Source organism: Scyliorhinus torazame, chromosome 21 (genome assembly GCF_047496885.1).
Source record: "Scyliorhinus torazame isolate Kashiwa2021f chromosome 21, sScyTor2.1, whole genome shotgun sequence".
Lineage (NCBI taxonomy): Eukaryota > Metazoa > Chordata > Chondrichthyes > Carcharhiniformes > Scyliorhinidae > Scyliorhinus > Scyliorhinus torazame.
This window is the reverse complement of record NC_092727.1, coordinates 68,160,760-68,182,996: the sequence shown is the minus strand read 5'-3', so window position 1 is coordinate 68,182,996 and position 22,237 is coordinate 68,160,760. Positions and strand designations below refer to the sequence as shown.

The 22,237-nt window shown below is 41.4% G+C and overlaps 1 protein-coding gene across 1 annotated transcript in view; it reads left to right on the top strand.

Annotated features, from left to right (window-relative positions):
- Nucleotides 1-22,237, top strand: part of LOC140398336 (1-phosphatidylinositol 4,5-bisphosphate phosphodiesterase delta-3-like) — a 567,936-nt gene that overhangs the window by 418,881 nt on the left and 126,818 nt on the right. The window lies entirely within an intron of this gene.

Here is a 22,237-nt window from a genome sequence, read left to right as displayed (position 1 = left end):
CTCCACGGGGTCACTGCCAGCTACACTCACCATCCTCAACTTCTGCTCCAAAACCAACCTAACAACTGACTCTGGCTGTGGTCCATAACCGGTCACATTCGTGCACCAGCTGCACATCCTCTGTAAACCCCGCAGCCGCGCTCGCCCATTCCTCAACCTTGGATGAGGCATGAGGCTCTAATTGACCACGGCTACGGTACTATCCGCTGATCTTCATGGGTGAGGGTAGGCAGCAGCCCAGTCTGGACACCCATAAAGGTTCTGGCTGGTTTTCTATTTGTTCAGGTAAAGCCAAGGTTTATTACCCATCAGTAATTGTCTTTGAGAAGGTAGGTTGTGGTGAGCTGCCTTCCTGAAACATTGCAGTCCATGTAGTATAGGTACACCCATGGTGCTGTCAGGGAGGGAAGAAAGAGCCTCAAGTAAGTGAGTAGCTGAACAGCAGGGGTACTGGACTGGTGGCCCGAAGAATCAGTTCAATTAGGGGCTGCAAGACTCGTTCAGGCATATTAGTGCATTTTCCCGCGGAAAGTGGTTTGTGGGCAGAGCCAACAAAACACACATGTTCCAGAGCTCAGGGCCTGGTAGAAGCTATGGCTGCAGATATAGCTGCTCTCTAAACCAGCTTTTCATTGCAGGCACAGTGGTTAGCACTGCAGCACAGCTCCAGGGTCTCAGGTTCGATTCCCGGCTTGGGTCACTGTCTGTGCGGAGTCGGCACGTCCTCCCCGTGTCTGCGTGGGTTTCCTCCGGGTGCTCCGGTTTCCTCCCACAGTCCAAAGATGTGCAAGTTCGGTGGATTCACCATACTAAATTGCCCTTAGTGTCCAAAATGGTAAGGTGTGGTTACTGGGTTACGGGGATAGGGTGGAGGTGTGTGCTTGAGTGGGGTGCTCTTTCCAAGGGCCGGTGCTGACTCGATAAAAATCAGCTCTGAGTTAAGGTGAATTTCAGGATCCATCCATTGAAGTTAACGGCATTCAGGCAACAGCCCAGAGAATCGATTGGCAGCTTTGTGAGTCAAAGTCAGGACAAGGGCAGAGCCTTCCTGTACCGGCTGAGGTTATTCATGAAGACCACGGAATCTCAACCTTGCCCCTTGCTTGAGGTGTGGTGATCCTCAGGTTAAATCACCACCAGTCAGTTCTTCCCCTCAAAGAGGAAAGCAGTCTGTGGTCAGCTGGGACTTTGGCAACTTTTCAAGGGCCGAACATGTGATTCCTCAGACAGAGTTGTCAGAAAGAATTATGGAGCTCATTATTGTATTAATCCCAATAAAAAAGTTCAAGAAAGACTTGTTAGAGAAGAAAACCGGACACAATTGACACCCTACTCAAGAATGGTAGGAGATGTAAAGATTTGTTTACTGGCTGACAAGCACTGGGAGTAGCGACAACTAGTGGTAACGTACAAAGACGGGGCAAGATATGTGGGAGATGTGGTCTTATACATTAGCCATGGAACTCTCTTGCATTTTGAGATTACTGTAAGGTGTGCAGTCTGAAGGAACATTGGGAGTGACTCTAGCTGTGCAGGTATAGTCAAGGACTACAGCTAGCTATAGTCAAGCAAATAATGGATGCCAGACAGTGGCAGCAACATAAAGGAGTATGCCAAAGGCCAGTCGAAGCACAGGCATTTTCATAAAGTAGGCAACAAACTAGATCACGTAGAAGACACTGAAATGGAAGTTCTTGAGCTTGAAAGCCAACAGGAGCTGCAAGCATCCAGTCGGAAGCTTATACCACAGTTGATAAAATGTGGCCCTAACAAGAATGGCAAACACATTCTTCATCTCAACATTGGCACGGGAGCTAGTGCCAATATTCTACCTTTGAGAATACTTACGGATATATATCTGAACAGCTGACAGTCAATGTTACAACCTACAATGACCAGGCAGACAGCTTATAGAATGATTCGGCAGACATTTGTGCAGGAGCACTAATTGTGAAGTGCAAAAAGACAGTTCTGCATTGTCTTCACCAGTCTCCTATGTAGTAGACACAAATGGTCCAATTGTGGCAGGATTACCAGCATGTAGTGAGCTCAGAATTGTGATGATTCATGAAATCAACAATGCACCAGTACTGGGAGATAAAGCCAAGTATGACCCCACAGATTCAGCTGAGGAATTGCAACTAAAATACTCAGAAAAGATAATGCTGTGGAACTTTTCAATGTCTTCAGTGTGTGTAATCAAAATTGCCAATGTTCAATGTGTGTAAACAACATTGTCAATGTTCAATCCGTGTAATCAACATTGTCAATGTTCAATGTGTGTAATCAACATTGTCAATGTTCAGTGTCTGTGATCAACATTGTCAATGTTCAGTGTGTGTAATTAACATTGCCAATGTTCAATGTGTGTAAACAACATTGTCAATGATCAGTGTGTGTAATCAACATTGCCAATGTTCAGTGTGTGTAATCAACATTATCAATGTTCAGTGTGTGTAATCAACATTGTCAATGTTCAGTGTGCGTAATCAACATTGTCAATGTTCAGTGTGTGTAATCAACATTGTCAGTGTTCAGTGTGTGTAATCAACATTGTCAATGTTCAGTGTCTGTGATCAACATTGTCAATGTTCAGTGTCTGTGATCAACATTGTCAATGTTCAGTGTGTGTAAACAATATTTCCAATGTTAAGTGTGTATAATCAACATAGCGAATGTTCAGTGTCGGTAATCAACATTGTCAATATTCAGTGTGTGTAAACAACATTTCCAATGTTCAGTGTGTATAATCAACATAGCGAATGTTCAGTGTCTGTAATCAACATTGTCAATGTTCAGTATGTGTAATCAACATTGTCAATGTTCAATGTGTGTAATCAACATTGTCAATGTTCAGTGTGTGTAATCACATTGTCAATGTACAATGTGTGTAATCAACATTGTCAATGTTCAGTGTGTGTAATCAACATAGCGAATGTTCAGTATGTGTAAACAACATTGCCAATGTTCAGTCCGTGTAATCAACATTGTCAATGTTCAGTCCATGTAATCAACATTGTCAATGTTCAGTCCGCGTAATCAACATTGCCAATGTTCAGTGTGTGTAATCCACATTGTCAATGTTCTGTGTGTGTAAACAACATAGCGAATGTTCAGTGTGTGTAAACAACATTTCCAATGTTCAGTGTGTGTAAACAACATTGTCAATGTTCATTCTGTGTAATCAACATTGTCAATGTTCAGTGTGTGTAATCAACATTGCCAATGTTCAGTGTGTGTAAACAACATTGTCAATGTTCAGTGTGTGTAAACAACATTGTCAATGTTCAGTGTGTGTAATCAACATTGTCAATGTTCAGTGTGTGTAATCAACATTGTCAGTGTTCAGTCCGTGTAATCAACATTGTCAATGTTCAGTCTGTGTAATCAACATTGTCAATGTTCAGTGTGTGTAAACAACATTGTCAAAGTTCAGTCTGTGTAATCAACATTGTCAATGTTCAGTGTGTGTAATCAACATTGCCAAAGTTCAGTGTGTGTAATCAACATTGTCAATGTTCAGTGTGTGTAATCAACATTGGCAATGTTCAGTGTCTGTGATCAACATTGCCAATGTTCAGTGTCTGTGATCCACATTGCCAATGTTCAGTGTGTGCAATCAACATTGTCAATGTTCAGTGTGTGTAATCAACATTGTCAATGTTCAGTCCATGTAATCAACATTGTTAATGTTCAGTCCGTGTAATTAACATTGTCAATGTTCAGTGTGTGTAATCAACATTGTCAATGTTCAGTGTGTGTAAACAATATTGCCAATGTTCAGTCCGTGTAATCAACATTGTCAATGTTCAGTCCGCGTAATCAACATTGTCAATGTTCAGTGTGTGTAAACAACATTGTCAATGTTCAGTCTGTGTAATCAACATTGTCAATGTTCAGTGTGTGTAATCAACATTGCCAATGTTCAGTGTGTGTAATCAACATTGTCAATGTTCAGTGTGTGTAATCAACATTGACAATGTTCAGTGTCAGTGATGAACATTGCCAATGTTCAGTGTCTGTGATCAACATTGCCAATGTTCAGTGTGTGCAATCAACATAGCGAATGTTCAGTATGTGTAAACAACATTGCCAATGTTCAGTCTGTGTAATCAACATTGTCAATGTTCAGTGTGTGTAATCAACATTGTCAATGTTTAGTGTGTGTAATCAACATAGCGAAAGTTTAGTGTGTGTAAACAACATTGCCAATGTTCAGTGTCTGTAATCAACATTGCCAATGTTCAGTGTGTAAACAACATTGCCAATGTTCAGTGTGTGTAATCAACATTGCCAATGTTTAGTGTGTGTAATCAACATTGTCAATGTTTAGTGTGTGTAATCAACATAGCGAAAGTTTAGTGTGTGTAAACAACATTGCCAATGTTCAGTGTCTGTAATCAACATTGCCAATATTCAGTGTGTAAACAACATTGCCAATGTTCAGTGTGTGTAATCAACATTGCCAATGTCCAGTGTGTGTAAACAACATTGCCAATGTTCAGTGTGTGTAAACAACATTTCTAATGTTCAATGTGTGCAATCAACATTGTCAATGTTCAGTGTGTGTAATCAACATTGCCAATGTTCAGTCCGTGTAATCAACATTGTCAATGTTCAGTGGGTGTAAACAACATTGTCAATGTTCAGTGTGTGTAATCAACATTGTCAATGTTCAATGTGTGTAATCAACATTGTCAATGTTCAGTGTGTGTAATCAACATAGCGAATGTTCAGTATGTGTAAACAACATTGCCAATGTTCAGTCCGTGTAATCAACATTGTCAATGTTCAGTCCGTGTAATCAACATTGTCAATGTTCAGTGTGTGTAATCAACATTGCCAATGTTCAGTGTGTGTAATCAACATTGTCAATGTTCAGTGTGTGTAATCAACATTGTCAATGTTTAGTGTGTGTAATCAACACAGCGAATGTTCAGTGTGTGTAAACAACATTGCCAATGTTCAGTGTCTGTAATCAACATTGCCAATGTTCAGTGTGTGTAATCAACATTGTCAATGTTCAGTGTGTGTAAACAACATTGCCAATGATCAGTGTGTGTAATCAACATTGCCAATGTTCAGTGTGTGTAATCAACATTGTCAATGTTCAGTGTGTGTAATCAACATAGCGAATGTTCAGTGTCTGTAAACAACATTGCCAATGATCAGTGTGTGTAATCAACATTGTCAATGTTCAGTGTGTGTAAACAACATTTCCAATGTTCAATGTGTGCAATCAACATTGTCAATGTTCAGTGTGTGTAATCAACATTGTCAATGTTCAGTCCGTGTAATCAACGTTGCCAATGTACAGTGTGTGTAATCAACATTGTCAATGTTCAGTGTCTGTAATCAACATTGTCAATGTTCAGTGTGTGCAATCAACATTGTCAATGTTCAGTGTGTGTAATCAACATTGTCAATGTTCAGTCCGTGTAATCAACATTGCCAATGTTCAGTGTGTGTAATCAACATTGTCAATGTTCAGTGTCTGTAATCAACATTGACAATGTTCAGTGTCTGTAATCAACATTGTCAATGTTCAGTCCGTATAATCAACATTGCCAATGTTCAGTCCGTGTAATCAACATTGCCAATGTTCAGTGTGTGTAAACAACACTGTCAATGTTCAGTGTGTGTAATCAACATTGCCAATGTTCAGTGTGTGTAATCAACATTGTCAATGTTCGGTGTGTGTAAACAACATTGTCAATGTTCAGTGTGTGTAATCAACATTGTCAATATTCAATGTGTGTAATCAATATTGTCAATGTTCAGTGTGTGTAATCAACATAGCGAATGTTCAGTATGTGTAAACAACATTGCCAATGTTCAGTCCGTGTAATCAACATTGTCAATGTTCAGTCCGTGTAAACAACATTGTCAATGTTCAATCCGTGTAATCAACATTGTCAATGTTCAATGTGTGTAATCAACATTGTCAATGTTCAATGTGTGTAAACAACATTGTCAATGTTCAATCCGTGTAATCAACATTGTCAATGTTCAATGTGTGTAATCAACATTGTCAATGTTCAGTGTCTGTGATCAACATTGTCAATGTTCAGTGTGTGTAATTAACATTGCCAATGTTCAATGTGTGTAAACAACATTGTCAATGATCAGTGTGTGTAATCAACATTGCCAATGTTCAGTGTGTGTAATCAACATTATCAATGTTCAGTGTGTGTAATCAACATTGTCAATGTTCAGTGTGCGTAATCAACATTGTCAATGTTCAGTGTGTGTAATCAACATTGTCAGTGTTCAGTGTGTGTAATCAACATTGTCAATGTTCAGTGTCTGTGATCAACATTGTCAATGTTCAGTGTCTGTGATCAACATTGTCAATGTTCAGTGTGTGTAAACAATATTTCCAATGTTAAGTGTGTATAATCAACATAGCGAATGTTCAGTGTCGGTAATCAACATTGTCAATATTCAGTGTGTGTAAACAACATTTCCAATGTTCAGTGTGTATAATCAACATAGCGAATGTTCAGTGTCTGTAATCAACATTGTCAATGTTCAGTATGTGTAATCAACATTGTCAATGTTCAATGTGTGTAATCAACATTGTCAATGTTCAGTGTGTGTAATCACATTGTCAATGTACAATGTGTGTAATCAACATTGTCAATGTTCAGTGTGTGTAATCAACATAGCGAATGTTCAGTATGTGTAAACAACATTGCCAATGTTCAGTCCGTGTAATCAACATTGTCAATGTTCAGTCCATGTAATCAACATTGTCAATGTTCAGTCCGCGTAATCAACATTGCCAATGTTCAGTGTGTGTAATCCACATTGTCAATGTTCTGTGTGTGTAAACAACATAGCGAATGTTCAGTGTGTGTAAACAACATTTCCAATGTTCAGTGTGTGTAAACAACATTGTCAATGTTCATTCTGTGTAATCAACATTGTCAATGTTCAGTGTGTGTAATCAACATTGCCAATGTTCAGTGTGTGTAAACAACATTGTCAATGTTCAGTGTGTGTAAACAACATTGTCAATGTTCAGTGTGTGTAATCAACATTGTCAATGTTCAGTGTGTGTAATCAACATTGTCAGTGTTCAGTCCGTGTAATCAACATTGTCAATGTTCAGTCTGTGTAATCAACATTGTCAATGTTCAGTGTGTGTAAACAACATTGTCAAAGTTCAGTCTGTGTAATCAACATTGTCAATGTTCAGTGTGTGTAATCAACATTGCCAAAGTTCAGTGTGTGTAATCAACATTGTCAATGTTCAGTGTGTGTAATCAACATTGGCAATGTTCAGTGTCTGTGATCAACATTGCCAATGTTCAGTGTCTGTGATCCACATTGCCAATGTTCAGTGTGTGCAATCAACATTGTCAATGTTCAGTGTGTGTAATCAACATTGTCAATGTTCAGTCCATGTAATCAACATTGTTAATGTTCAGTCCGTGTAATTAACATTGTCAATGTTCAGTGTGTGTAATCAACATTGTCAATGTTCAGTGTGTGTAAACAATATTGCCAATGTTCAGTCCGTGTAATCAACATTGTCAATGTTCAGTCCGCGTAATCAACATTGTCAATGTTCAGTGTGTGTAAACAACATTGTCAATGTTCAGTCTGTGTAATCAACATTGTCAATGTTCAGTGTGTGTAATCAACATTGCCAATGTTCAGTGTGTGTAATCAACATTGTCAATGTTCAGTGTGTGTAATCAACATTGACAATGTTCAGTGTCAGTGATGAACATTGCCAATGTTCAGTGTCTGTGATCAACATTGCCAATGTTCAGTGTGTGCAATCAACATAGCGAATGTTCAGTATGTGTAAACAACATTGCCAATGTTCAGTCTGTGTAATCAACATTGTCAATGTTCAGTGTGTGTAATCAACATTGTCAATGTTTAGTGTGTGTAATCAACATAGCGAAAGTTTAGTGTGTGTAAACAACATTGCCAATGTTCAGTGTCTGTAATCAACATTGCCAATGTTCAGTGTGTAAACAACATTGCCAATGTTCAGTGTGTGTAATCAACATTGCCAATGTTTAGTGTGTGTAATCAACATTGTCAATGTTTAGTGTGTGTAATCAACATAGCGAAAGTTTAGTGTGTGTAAACAACATTGCCAATGTTCAGTGTCTGTAATCAACATTGCCAATATTCAGTGTGTAAACAACATTGCCAATGTTCAGTGTGTGTAATCAACATTGCCAATGTCCAGTGTGTGTAAACAACATTGCCAATGTTCAGTGTGTGTAAACAACATTTCTAATGTTCAATGTGTGCAATCAACATTGTCAATGTTCAGTGTGTGTAATCAACATTGCCAATGTTCAGTCCGTGTAATCAACATTGTCAATGTTCAGTGGGTGTAAACAACATTGTCAATGTTCAGTGTGTGTAATCAACATTGTCAATGTTCAATGTGTGTAATCAACATTGTCAATGTTCAGTGTGTGTAATCAACATAGCGAATGTTCAGTATGTGTAAACAACATTGCCAATGTTCAGTCCGTGTAATCAACATTGTCAATGTTCAGTCCGTGTAATCAACATTGTCAATGTTCAGTGTGTGTAATCAACATTGCCAATGTTCAGTGTGTGTAATCAACATTGTCAATGTTCAGTGTGTGTAATCAACATTGTCAATGTTTAGTGTGTGTAATCAACACAGCGAATGTTCAGTGTGTGTAAACAACATTGCCAATGTTCAGTGTCTGTAATCAACATTGCCAATGTTCAGTGTGTGTAATCAACATTGTCAATGTTCAGTGTGTGTAAACAACATTGCCAATGATCAGTGTGTGTAATCAACATTGCCAATGTTCAGTGTGTGTAATCAACATTGTCAATGTTCAGTGTGTGTAATCAACATAGCGAATGTTCAGTGTCTGTAAACAACATTGCCAATGATCAGTGTGTGTAATCAACATTGTCAATGTTCAGTGTGTGTAAACAACATTTCCAATGTTCAATGTGTGCAATCAACATTGTCAATGTTCAGTGTGTGTAATCAACATTGTCAATGTTCAGTCCGTGTAATCAACGTTGCCAATGTACAGTGTGTGTAATCAACATTGTCAATGTTCAGTGTCTGTAATCAACATTGTCAATGTTCAGTGTGTGCAATCAACATTGTCAATGTTCAGTGTGTGTAATCAACATTGTCAATGTTCAGTCCGTGTAATCAACATTGCCAATGTTCAGTGTGTGTAATCAACATTGTCAATGTTCAGTGTCTGTAATCAACATTGACAATGTTCAGTGTCTGTAATCAACATTGTCAATGTTCAGTCCGTATAATCAACATTGCCAATGTTCAGTCCGTGTAATCAACATTGCCAATGTTCAGTGTGTGTAAACAACACTGTCAATGTTCAGTGTGTGTAATCAACATTGCCAATGTTCAGTGTGTGTAATCAACATTGTCAATGTTCGGTGTGTGTAAACAACATTGTCAATGTTCAGTGTGTGTAATCAACATTGTCAATATTCAATGTGTGTAATCAATATTGTCAATGTTCAGTGTGTGTAATCAACATAGCGAATGTTCAGTATGTGTAAACAACATTGCCAATGTTCAGTCCGTGTAATCAACATTGTCAATGTTCAGTCCGTGTAATCAACATTGTCAATGTTCACTGTGTGTAATCAACATTGCCAATGTTCAGTGTGTGTAATCAACATTGTCAATGTTCAGTGTGTGTAGTCAACATTGTCAATGTTTAGTGTGTGTAATCAACACAGCGAATGTTCAGTGTGTGTAAACAACATTGCCAATGTTAAGTGTCTCTAATCAACATTGCCAATGTTCAGTGTGTGTAATCAACATTGTCAATGTTCAGTGTGTGTAAACAACATTGCCAATGTTCAGTGTCTCTAATCAACATTGCCAATGATCAGTGTGTGTAATCAACATTGTCAATGTTCAGTGTGTGTAAACAACATTGCCAATGATCAGTGTGTGTAATCAACATTGCCAATGTTCAGTGTGTGTAATCAACATTGTCAATGTTCAGTGTGTGTAATCAACATAGCGAATGTTCAGTGTCTGTAAACAACATTGCCAATGATCAGTGTGTGTAATCAACATTGTCAATGTTCAGTGTGTGTAAACAACATTGTCAATGTTCAATGTGTGCAATCAACATTGTCAATGTTCAGTGTGTGTAATCAACATTGTCAATGTTCAGTCCGTATAATCAACATTGCCAATGTTCAGTCCGTGTAATCAACATTGCCAATGTTCAGTGTGTGTAAACAACACTGTCAATGTTCAGTGTGTGTAATCAACATTGCCAATGTTCAGTGTGTGTAATCAACATTGTCAATGTTCAGTGTGTGTAAACAACATTGTCAATGTTCAGTGTGTGTAATCAACATTGTCAATATTCAATGTGTGTAATCAATATTGTCAATGTTCAGTGTGTGTAATCAACATAGCGAATGTTCAGTATGTGTAAACAACATTGCCAATGTTCAGTCCGTGTAATCAACATTGTCAATGTTCAGTCCGTGTAATCAACATTGTCAATGTTCCCTGTGTGTAATCAACATTGCCAATGTTCAGTGTGTGTAATCAACATTGTCAATGTTCAGTGTGTGTAATCAACATTGTCAATGTTTAGTGTGTGTAATCAACACAGCGAATGTTCAGTGTGTGTAAACAACATTGCCAATGTTCAGTGTCTCTAATCAACATTGCCAATGTTCAGTGTGTGTAATCAACATTGTCAATGTTCAGTGTGTGTAAACAACATTGCCAATGTTCAGTGTCTCTAATCAACATTGCCAATGATCAGTGTGTGTAATCAGCATTGTCAATGTTCAGTGTGTGTAATCAACATTGGCAATGTTCAGTGTCTGTGATCAACATTGTCAATGTTCAGTGTGTGTAAACAACATTGTCAATGTTTAGTGTGTGTAATCAACACAGCGAATGTTCAGTGTGTGTAAACAACATTGCCAATGTTCAGTGTGTGTAAACAACATTGTCAATGTTCAGTGTGTGTAATCAACACAGCGAATGTTCAGTGTGTGTAATCAACATTGTCAATGTTCAGTGTGTGTAAACAACATTGTCAATGTTCAGTGTGTGTAATCAACATTGTCAATATTCAATGTGTGTAATCAATATTGTCAATGTTCAGTGTGTGTAATCAACACAGCGAATGTTCAGTGTGTGTAAACAACATTGCCAATGTTCAGTGTCTCTAATCAACATTGCCAATGTTCAGTGTGTGTAATCAACATTGTCAATGTTCAGTGTGTGTAAACAACATTGCCAATGTTCATTGTCTCTAATCAACATTGCCAATGATCAGTGTGTGTAATCAGCATTGTCAATGTTCAGTGTGTGTAATCAACATTGGCAATGTTCAGTGTCTGTGATCAACATTGTCAATGTTCAGTGTGTGTAAACAACATTGCCAATGTTCAGTGTCTCTAATCAACATTGCCAATGATCAGTGTGTGTAATCAACATTGTCAATGTTCAGTGTGTGTAATCAACATAGCGAATGTTCAGTGTCTGTAAACAACATTGCCAATGATGAGTGTGTGTAATCAACATTGTCAATGTTCAGTGTGTCTAAACAACATTTCCAATGTTCAATGTGTGCAATCAACATTGTCAATGTTCAGTGTGTGTAATCAACATTGTCAATGTTCAGTCCGTGTAATCAACATTGCCAATGTTCAGTGTGTGTAATCAACATTGTCAATGTTCAGTGTCTGTAATCAACATTGTCAATGTTCAGTGTGTGTAATCAACATTGTCAATGTTCAATGTGTGCAATCAACATTGTCAATGTTCAGTGTGTGTAATCAACATTGTCAATGTTCAGTCCGTGTAATCAACATTGCCAATGTTCAGTGTGTGTAATCAACATTGCCAATGTTCAGTGTGTGTAAACAACATTGCCAATGGTCAGTCCGTGTAATCAACATTGTCAATATTCAGTCCGTGTAATCAACATTGCCAATGTTCAGTGTGTGTAATCAACATTGCCAATGTTCAGTGTGTGTAATCAACATTGTCAATGTTCAGTCCGTGTAATCAACATTGTCAATGTTCAATGTGTGCAATCAACATTGTCAATGTTCAGTGTGTGTAATCAACATTGTCAATGTTCAGTCCGTGTAATCAACATTGCCAATGTTCAGTGTGTGTAATCAACATTGCCAATGTTCAGTGTGTGTAAACAACATTGCCAATGGTCAGTCCGTGTAATCAACATTGTCAATATTCAGTCCGTGTAATCAACATTGACAATGTTCAGTGTCTGTAATCAACATTGTCAATGTTCAGTCCGTATAATCAACATTGCCAATGTTCAGTCCGTGTAATCAACATTGCCAATGTTCAGTGTGTGTAAACAACACTGTCAATGTTCAGTGTGTGTAATCAACATTGCCAATGTTCAGTGTGTGCAATCAACATTGTCAATGTTCAGTGTGTGTAATCAACATTGTCAATGTTCAGTCCGTGTAATCAACATTGCCAATGTTCAGTGTGTGTAATCAACATTGTCAATGTTCAGTGTCTGTAATCAACATTGACAATGTTCAGTGTCTGTAATCAACATTGTCAATGTTCAGTCCGTATAATCAACATTGCCAATGTTCAGTCCGTGTAATCAACATTGCCAATGTTCAGTGTGTGTAAACAACACTGTCAATGTTCAGTGTGTGTAATCAACATTGCCAATGTTCAGTGTGTGTAATCAACATTGTCAATGTTCAGTGTGTGTAAACAACATTGTCAATGTTCAGTGTGTGTAATCAACATTGTCAATATTCAATGTGTGTAATCAATATTGTCAATGTTCAGTGTGTGTAATCAACATAGCGAATGTTCAGTATGTGTAAACAACATTGCCAATGTTCAGTCCGTGTAATCAACATTGTCAATGTTCAGTCCGTGTAATCAACATTGTCAATGTTCACTGTGTGTAATCAACATTGCCAATGTTCAGTGTGTGTAATCAACATTGTCAATGTTCAGTGTGTGTAATCAACATTGTCAATGTTTAGTGTGTGTAATCAACACAGCGAATGTTCAGTGTGTGTAAACAACATTGCCAATGTTCAGTGTCTCTAATCAACATTGCCAATGTTCAGTGTGTGTAATCAACATTGTCAATGTTCAGTGTGTGTAAACAACATTGCCAATGTTCAGTGTCTCTAATCAACATTGCCAATGATCAGTGTGTGTAATCAGCATTGTCAATGTTCAGTGTGTGTAATCAACATTGGCAATGTTCAGTGTCTGTGATCAACATTGTCAATGTTCAGTGTGTGTAAACAACATTGTCAATGTTTAGTGTGTGTAATCAACACAGCGAATGTTCAGTGTGTGTAAACAACATTGCCAATGTTCAGTGTGTGTAAACAACATTGTCAATGTTCAGTGTGTGTAATCAACACAGCGAATGTTCAGTGTGTGTAATCAACATTGTCAATGTTCAGTGTGTGTAAACCACATTGTCAATGTTCAGTGTGTGTAATCAACATTGTCAATATTCAATGTGTGTAATCAATATTGTCAATGTTCAGTGTGTGTAATCAACATAGCGAATGTTCAGTATGTGTAAACAACATTGCCAATGTTCAGTCCGTGTAATCAACATTGTCAATGTTCAGTCCGTGTAATCAACATTGTCAATGTTCACTGTGTGTAATCAACATTGCCAATGTTCAGTGTGTGTAATCAACATTGTCAATGTTCAGTGTGTGTAATCAACATTGTCAATGTTTAGTGTGTGTAATCAACACAGCGAATGTTCAGTGTGTGTAAACAACATTGGCAATGTTCAGTGTGTGTAATCAACATTGCCAATGTTCAGTGTGTGTAATCAACATTGTCAATGTTCAGTGTGTGTAAACAACATTGCCAATGTTCAGTGTCTCTAATCAACATTGCCAATGATCAGTGTGTGTAATCAGCATTGTCAATGTTCAGTGTGTGTAATCAACATTGGCAATGTTCAGTGTCTGTGATCAACATTGTCAATGTTCAGTGTGTGTAAACAACATTGTCAATGTTTAGTGTGTGTAATCAACACAGCAAATGTTCAGTGTGTGTAAACAACATTGCCAATGTTCAGTGTCTCTAATCAACATTGCCAATGATCAGTGTGTGTAATCAACATTGTCAATGTTCAGTGTGTGTAATCAACATAGCGAATGTTCAGTGTCTGTAAACAACATTGCCAATGATGAGTGTGTGTAATCAACATTGTCAATGTTCAGTGTGTCTAAACAACATTTCCAATGTTCAATGTGTGCAATCAACATTGTCAATGTTCAGTGTGTGTAATCAACATTGTCAATGTTCAGTCCGTGTAATCAACATTGCCAATGTTCAGTGTGTGTAATCAACATTGTCAATGTTCAGTGTCTGTAATCAACATTGTCAATGTTCAGTGTGTGTAATCAACATTGTCAATGTTCAATGTGTGCAATCAACATTGTCAATGTTCAGTGTGTGTAATCAACATTGTCAATGTTCAGTCCGTGTAATCAACATTGCCAATGTTCAGTGTGTGTAATCAACATTGCCAATGTTCAGTGTGTGTAAACAACATTGCCAATGGTCAGTCCGTGTAATCAACATTGTCAATATTCAGTCCGTGTAATCAACATTGCCAATGTTCAGTGTGTGTAATCAACATTGCCAATGTTCAGTGTGTGTAATCAACATTGTCAATGTTCAATGTGTGCAATCAACATTGTCAATGTTCAGTGTGTGTAATCAACATTGTCAATGTTCAGTCCGTGTAATCAACATTGTCAATGTTCAGTCCGTGTAATCAACATTGTCAATGTTCAGTGTGTGTAAAGAACATTTTCAATGTTCAGTGTGTGTAAAGAACATTGTCAATGTTCAGTGTGTGTAAAGAACATTGTCAATGTTCAGTGTGTGTAATCAACATTGTCAATGTTCAGTGTGTGTAAAGAACATTGTCAATGTTCAGTGTGTGTAAAGAACATTGTCAATGTTCAGTCCATGTAATCAACATTGTCAATGTTCAGTCCGTCTAATCAACATTGTCAATGTTCAGTGTGTGTAAAGAACATTGTCAATGTTCAGTGTGTGTAATCAACATTGCCAATGTTCAGTGTGTGTAATCAACATTGTCAATGTTCAGTGTGTGCAAACAACATAGCAAATGTTCAGTGTGTGTAATCAACATTGTCAATGTTCAGTGTGTGTAATCAACATTGTCAATGTTCAATGTGTGTAAACAACATTTCCAATGTTCAGTGTGTAAACAACATTGCCAATGTTCAGTGTGTGTAATCAACATTGTCAATGTTCAGTGTGTGTAATCAACATTGCCAATGTTCAGTGTGTGTAATCAACATTGCCAATGTTCAGTGTGTGTAATCAACATTGTCAATGTTCAGTATGTATAATCAACATTGCCAATGTTCAGTGTGTGTAATCAACATTGTCAATGTTCAGTGTGTGTAATCAACATTGCCAATGTTCAGTGTGTGTAATCAACATTGCCAATGTTCAGTGTGTGTAATCAACATTGTCAATGTTCAGTCTGTGTAATCAACATTGCCACTGTTCAGTGTGTGTCATCCACATTGTCAATGTTCAGTGTGTGTAAACAACATTTCCAATGTTCAGTGTGTGTAATCAACATTGCCAATGTTCAGTGTGTGTGATCAACATTGTCAATGTTCAGTGTGTGTAATCAACATTGCCAATGTTCAGTGTGTGTAATCAACATTGCCAATGTTCAGTGCGTGTAATCAACATTGCCAATGTTCAGTGTGTGTAATCAACATTGTCAGTGTCCAAAGTGTGTAATCAACATTGCCAATGTTCAGTGCGTGTAACCAACATTGCCAATGTTCAGTGCGTGTAAACAACATAGCGAATGTTCAGTGTCTGTAATCAACATTGTCAATGTTCAGTGTGTGTAATCAACATTGTCAATGTTCAGTGTGTTTAAACAACATTGGCAATGTTCAGTGTGTGTAATCAACATTGCCAATGTTCAGTGTGTGTAATCAACATTGCCAATGTTCAGTGCGTGTAATCATCATTGCCAATGTTCAGTGTGTAATCAACATTGCCGATGCTCAGTGTGTGTAATCAACATTGTCAATGTTCAGTCCGTGTAATCAACATTGCCAATGTTCAGTGTGTGTAATCAGCATTGTCGATGTTCAGTCCGTGTAATCAACATTGCCAATGTTCAGTGTGTGTAATCAACATTGTCAATGTTCAGTCCGTGAAATCAACATTGCCAATGTTCAGTCCGTGTAATCAACATTGTCAATGTTCAGTTCATGTAATCAACATTGCCAATGTTCAGTTCGTGTAATCAACATTGACAATGTTCAGTGTATGTAATCAACATTGCCAATGTTCAGTGCATGTAATCAACATTGTCAATGTTCAGTCCGTGTAATCAAAATTGTCAATGTTCAGTCCGTGTAATCAAAATTGCCAATGTTCAGTGTGTGTAATCAACATTGCCAATGTTCAGTGTGTGTAATCAACATTGTCAATGTTCAGTGTGTGTAATCAACATTGCCAATGTTCGGAGACTTCCGGTGGCGACCATGGAGGAGTAGATCGCACATTCGATAGCTCCCGTCTGAAACGGACTTTCGGACCTCTTTTCCCGACTTTTCTCACACTTTCGGGGATAGATCGGTGAAGTGGACAATATTAAGAAGGATTCCCCCTCCGATGTATGGCTTATTGGACTAGAAGTGGCCGTGTGAAAAGACTCAGCCCAGATAGAGTGAAGCAGACGGAGCTGGGACCGCGGAGCAGCATGGCGGAGGGCCAGGACCAGGGGGCGGTGGCCCAGTGGTCTAAGGAGCAACAGATGAAGTTCTTTAAGGAATGTTTCGCTGAGCTGAAAAAGGGAACGCTGGACCCGATCAAGGCTGCGATCGATCAAGTGGTTTTGAACCAGGCGGTCCAAGGAAAAGCGATACAAGAAATTGAGCTGAAGTTATCTAGCCGGGAGGACTACCTAACCGTGCTGGAGCATAAGGTGGAGGAGTTGGATGAGCGCCACAAGAGAATGCAGGAGAAACTGGAGGACCTGGAGCACAGGTCCAGGAGGCAGAACTTAAGGATGGTTGGCCTCCCCGAAGGAATTGAGGGGTCGAATGCGGGAGCATATGTGGCGAGCATGCTGGAGACGCTGATGGGGCCCGGGGCGTTTTCTCGGCCTCTGGAAGTGGACGGAGCGCACCGAGCCCTCGTAAGGAAGCCGAAGGCGAATGACCCGCCGAGGGACATGGTGGTGCATTTCCACCGTTTTTCGGACAAAGAACTCGTCTTGCGGTGGGCCAAGAAGGAGCGGAGCAGCAAATGGGAGAATAGCGAGGTGCACATCTACCAGGACCTGGGAGCGGAGTTGGCCAAGAGACGTGCTAAGTTTAACCGAGTGAAGGTGATTCTCTTCAAGAAGGGGGTGAAATTCGGGATGCTGTATCCAGCGCGGTTGTGGGTTACGCAAGAAGACCGGCACTTTTACTTTGAGGCACCGGACGATGTATGGTCTTTTATCAAGGAAAAGATGTTGGAAGCTTCTTAAAGGGCACTTAAGTCTTGAAGGAGTTATGTGGCGGCGGTTTGTAATTTTTGCAATTCTTGTATCGGTTCAAATAAGACTGTATGTGGTTCTGGGTTTGCTGACAGGGGAGGAACTATTATCAGGGAACAAAAGGGAGGTCGAGCATATGTGGCGAGCTTGTGGGGGGGCTCGGGAAAGCGGGGGGCGCGGGCTCGTGTTTTCGCGCATTTAATGGGGCTGAAGGCAGATGTAGCAATGCTTCAGGGGACACATCTAAAGATTATTGATCAGACGAGATTGAGAACGGGGTGGGTTGGTCAGGTGTTCCACTCTGGGCTGGAATCAAAGACCAGGGGGCTAGCAATATTGATGATCAGCAAGCGGGTGGCGTTTGAGGCTGGAAGAATTGTGGCAGATAAGGGGGGTCGATATATTATGGTGAGTGGGAAGCTGGAGGGTGGCCGGGTGGTGCTTGTAAACGTATACGCTCCGAACTGGGACGATGTGGGATTTATGAGACGGGTGTTAGGCAAGATCCTGGACCTAGAGTCTCATGGCTTGATCACGGGGGGAGACTTTAACACGGTCATTGATCCCGATCTGGACCGGTCAAAATCCAGGACTGGAAGGAGGCCTGCGAAGGAGTTGAGGGGTTTTATGGAGCAGATGGGGGGGGGGGGGGGGGGGGGGGGGGGGGGAGACCCGTGGGCATTGGAACGGCCGAGGTCGAAGGAGTTTTTGTTTTTTTCTCATAAGTTCATAAAGTTTACTCTCACATTGATTTTTTTGTTCTAAGCAGGGCGCTAATTCCGAAGGTGGCGGGGACGGAGTATTCGGCGATTGCAGTCTCTGAACATGCCCCGCATTGGGTGGATTTGTGGTTGAGTGAGGGGAGAGGGCAGCGCCCGCTGTGGAGGCTGGATGTGGGGTTGTTAGCGGACAAAGCGGTCTGAAGGGCGGGTGAATAAGTCCATTCTGAATTACCTGGATACAAACTATACGGGTGAGGTATCAGCAGCGGTGGTTTGGGAGGCTCTGAAAGCAGTTGTAAGATGGGAACTAATTTCGATTCGGCCCATAGAGACAAGGTAGACCGAGCAGAGAGGGAGAGATTAGTGGAGGAGATACTTCGAGTGGATAGGAGATATGCAGAGGCCCCGGATGTGGGGCTCTTGAGGGAGTGTCAGAGACTACACGCAGAGTTTGAGTTGTTGACCACAGGGAGGGCGGTGGAGCAGTTGAGGAGGGCAAGTTGAGGAGGTCTACGAATATGGGGAAAAGGCGAGCAGGATGTTGGCGCACCAGCTTAGGAAGAGGGAAGCGGCCAGGGAGATTGGGGGAGTAAGGAATAGGGAGGGCAACATGGTCTTGGACCCAGGGGGGGTGAACGACGTTTTTAAAGAATTTTATCGCAAATTATAGGAATCGGAACCCCCGCCTGGTGTAGAAGGGATGAGGCAGTTCCTGGATCAGTTGAGGTTTCTGAGGATGGAGGAAGACCTGGTCAAGGGGCTGGGGGCCCCGATTGAAGCTGAGTAAATTGTTAAAGAACTGGAGGGCATGCAGACGGGCAAGGCTCCGGGGCCGGACGGTTATCCGGTAGAATTCTATAAGAAGTTCTCAGAGGTGTTGTGCCCGCTGCTGATGAGGACCTTTAATGAGGCTAAAGAGAGGGGAATCCTCCCCGCAACGATCTCGCAGGCCTCGATCTCGCTCATCCTTAAACGAGAAAAGGACCCGGAGCAATGTGGGTCATATAGGCCGATCTCGCTTTTGAATGTAGATGCCAAGCTGCTGGTTACGATTTTGGCCACTAGGATAGTGTCCCGGGGGAGATAGGGGAGGACCAAACCGGATTTGTTAAGGGTAGACAGCTCAATGCTAACGTTCGGCGGCTTTTGAATGTAATTATGATGCCCTCAGAAGGAGAAGAGCAGAGGTGGTGGTTGCGTTGGACGCGGAGATGGCTTTTGATCGGGTGGAGTGGGAGTATCTTTGGGAGATGCTGGGAAGGTTTGGGTTTGGGGAGGGCTTCATCGACTGGGTGCAATTGCTCTACCAGGTGCCGGTAGCGAGTGTGTGCACGAACCGGCTGAGGCCGGGGTACTTTAAGCTACACCGAGGGACGATTGTTGTTCGCTCTGACTGTAGAGCCACTGGCCGTGGCGCTGAGAGCATCAAGGAAGTGGCAGGGGCTGGTTTGGGGGGGGGGGGGGGGCGCGCTGGGAGGGGGGGGGGGGTGGCACCGGGTTTCGCTGTACGCGGACGACCTGCTCTTCTACATCTTGGACCTGGTGGAGGGGATGGGGTGATGGGGTAGGTTATGCAGATCTTGGGGGAATTTGGCAGGTTCTCTGGGTACAAATTGAACATTGGAAAAAGTGAATTGTTCGTGATCCAGGCAAGGGGTCAGGAGAGGAGACTGATGGAGCTGCCAATCAGGATGGTAGAGAGGAGCTTTCGCTACCTGGGAATTCAGGTTGCTCGGAAATGGGAGACATTACACAGACTCAACCTAACCCGGCTGGTGGAGCAAATGGAGGGGGACTTTAAGAGATGGGATATGCTCCCGTTATTGCTGGCGGGGAGGGTACAGACCGTGAAAATGATTGTCCTCCCCAGATTTTTGTTTGTCTTCCAGTGCCTCCACATCTTCATCCCTAAGGCCTTTTTCACGCGGGTAAACAAGATTATTTCGGGCTTTATATGGGCGAAGAAAATGTTGATGGAGCGCAGTCGGGGGAGGGTGGGTTGGCGCTGCCGAACTTCTGCAACTACTACGGGGCGGCGAATATAGCGATGATTAGGAAGTGGGTAATGGGGGAGGGGTCGGCATAGGAGCGGATGGAGGCGGCGTCATGCAAAGGCACCTGTTTGGGAGCACTGGCGCTCTCGCCGGCCCGGTACTCCACGAGCCCGGTGGTGGTGGCGGCATTGAGGATCTGGGGGCAATGGAGGATGTATAAGAGGGTGGAGGGTGCGTCAGTCTGGACCCCAATTTGCAATAATCACAGGTTCGCGCCGGGCAGGATAGATGGCGGGTACCGAAGTTGGCAGAGAGCAGGAATTAGACGGGTGGGAGATGTATTCATCGACGGGAGTTTTCCCAGTCTGAAGGTGCTGGAGGACGAATTCAAGCTGCCGCCGGGGAATGGTTTCAGATATTTACAAGTCCGGGACTTTCTGAGGAAACAGGTGTAGGCTTTCCCGTTGATCCCGCCACGGGGGATATAGCACAGTAGTGTCCGGTACCTGGGTGGGGAGGGGAAAGTGTTGGATATCTATCAGGAGTTGTTGGAGGCGGAGGAGACTCCGGTGGAGGAATTGAAGGGCAAGTGGGAGGGGGAGCTAGGAGGGGAGTTAGAGGCAGGTCTGTGGGCGGACGCCCTAAGCAGGGTTAATTCCTCCTCATCATGTGCCAGGCTCAGTCTAATCCAGTTTAAGGTGGTACACCGGGCACACATGATGGCGGTGAGGATGAGCAAGTTTTTCGGGGTAGAGATAGATGTGGGAGGTGTGCAGGAAGCCCAGCAAACCATGTTCATATGTTTTGGGCATGTCCGAAGCTTGGAGGATTCTGGCAGGAGTTTGCCAAGGCAATGTCCAAGGTGCTAGGTACGCGGGTGGTGTCGAGTCCGGAGGGAGTGATCTTCGGAGTGTAGGAAGACCCGGGAGTTCAGAGAGTGAAAGAGGCCGACGTTCTGGCCTTTGCCTCCCTGGTAGCCCGGAGACGGGTCCTTTTAATGTTGAGGGACTCGAAGCCCCCGAGTGTGGAGACTTGGGTCAGTGACATGGCTGGGTTTCTCAAGCTGGAGAAAATAAATTTTGCCTTGAGGGGGTCAGTGCTGGGGTTCTCTCGGAGGTGGCAGCCGTTCGTCGACTTTCTCGGGGAAAATTAAAATGCTAGCAGAAGCAGCACTCTGAAGGGTGGGGGAGGAGGGGGCGGGTAGGCGCAATATGGTTAAGGGATGTACAGAAGGGGTTGGGTGTGTCATGCGAGAGTGCCTTTAAGAACTCGATGTTTAAGCAATGTACCTTTAAGAAAACAGTGATGTCATAGAGTGGGGTGGGGCTCAGTTCAGCCATTTTGCAGTTTAGTTTTGCAGTTTGCAGGAAGAAAGCAAGGTGCTGGAGCTGAAGTCAACCAAGCTAATATGTCTCTGCAATTCTACAGAAAATATATATATCCTTTAACCTGATGTGATACTGTTTAAAGGTGTTAAGTCTCTTGGAAGTTTGAAGGAACATTTTAAGGAATTATTTATTGTTGCAATATTTTCTGAGTTATCTTTGAAGTAAGGGATGTTAAGAGATCCAATGTTTATTTAAGATGTTAAGTTGAGTTCATGGAATAAACAGTGTTTTGTGTTTAAAAACCCACGTGTCCATAATTGTAATCCCACACCTAGGGAAAAAGCCGTGTGCTAGGAAAAGCAACAAAAACAGTAAAGGGTGAGGTTGGTTGAACTCCTTGATACATTTTGGGGTTCTGAAAAGCCTCGCCCATAACCGGTGGGGAATGTCTAGTTTACCATGTTGATGTTTATGTTATTATTGTTTTTGTTATTGTTATAAAAATTTTGCAAATGCTTCAATAAAAATATTTGTTTTAAAACACATTATCAACGTTCAGTCCGTGTAATCAACTTTGTGAATGTTCAGTGTGTGTAATCAGCATTGCCAATCTT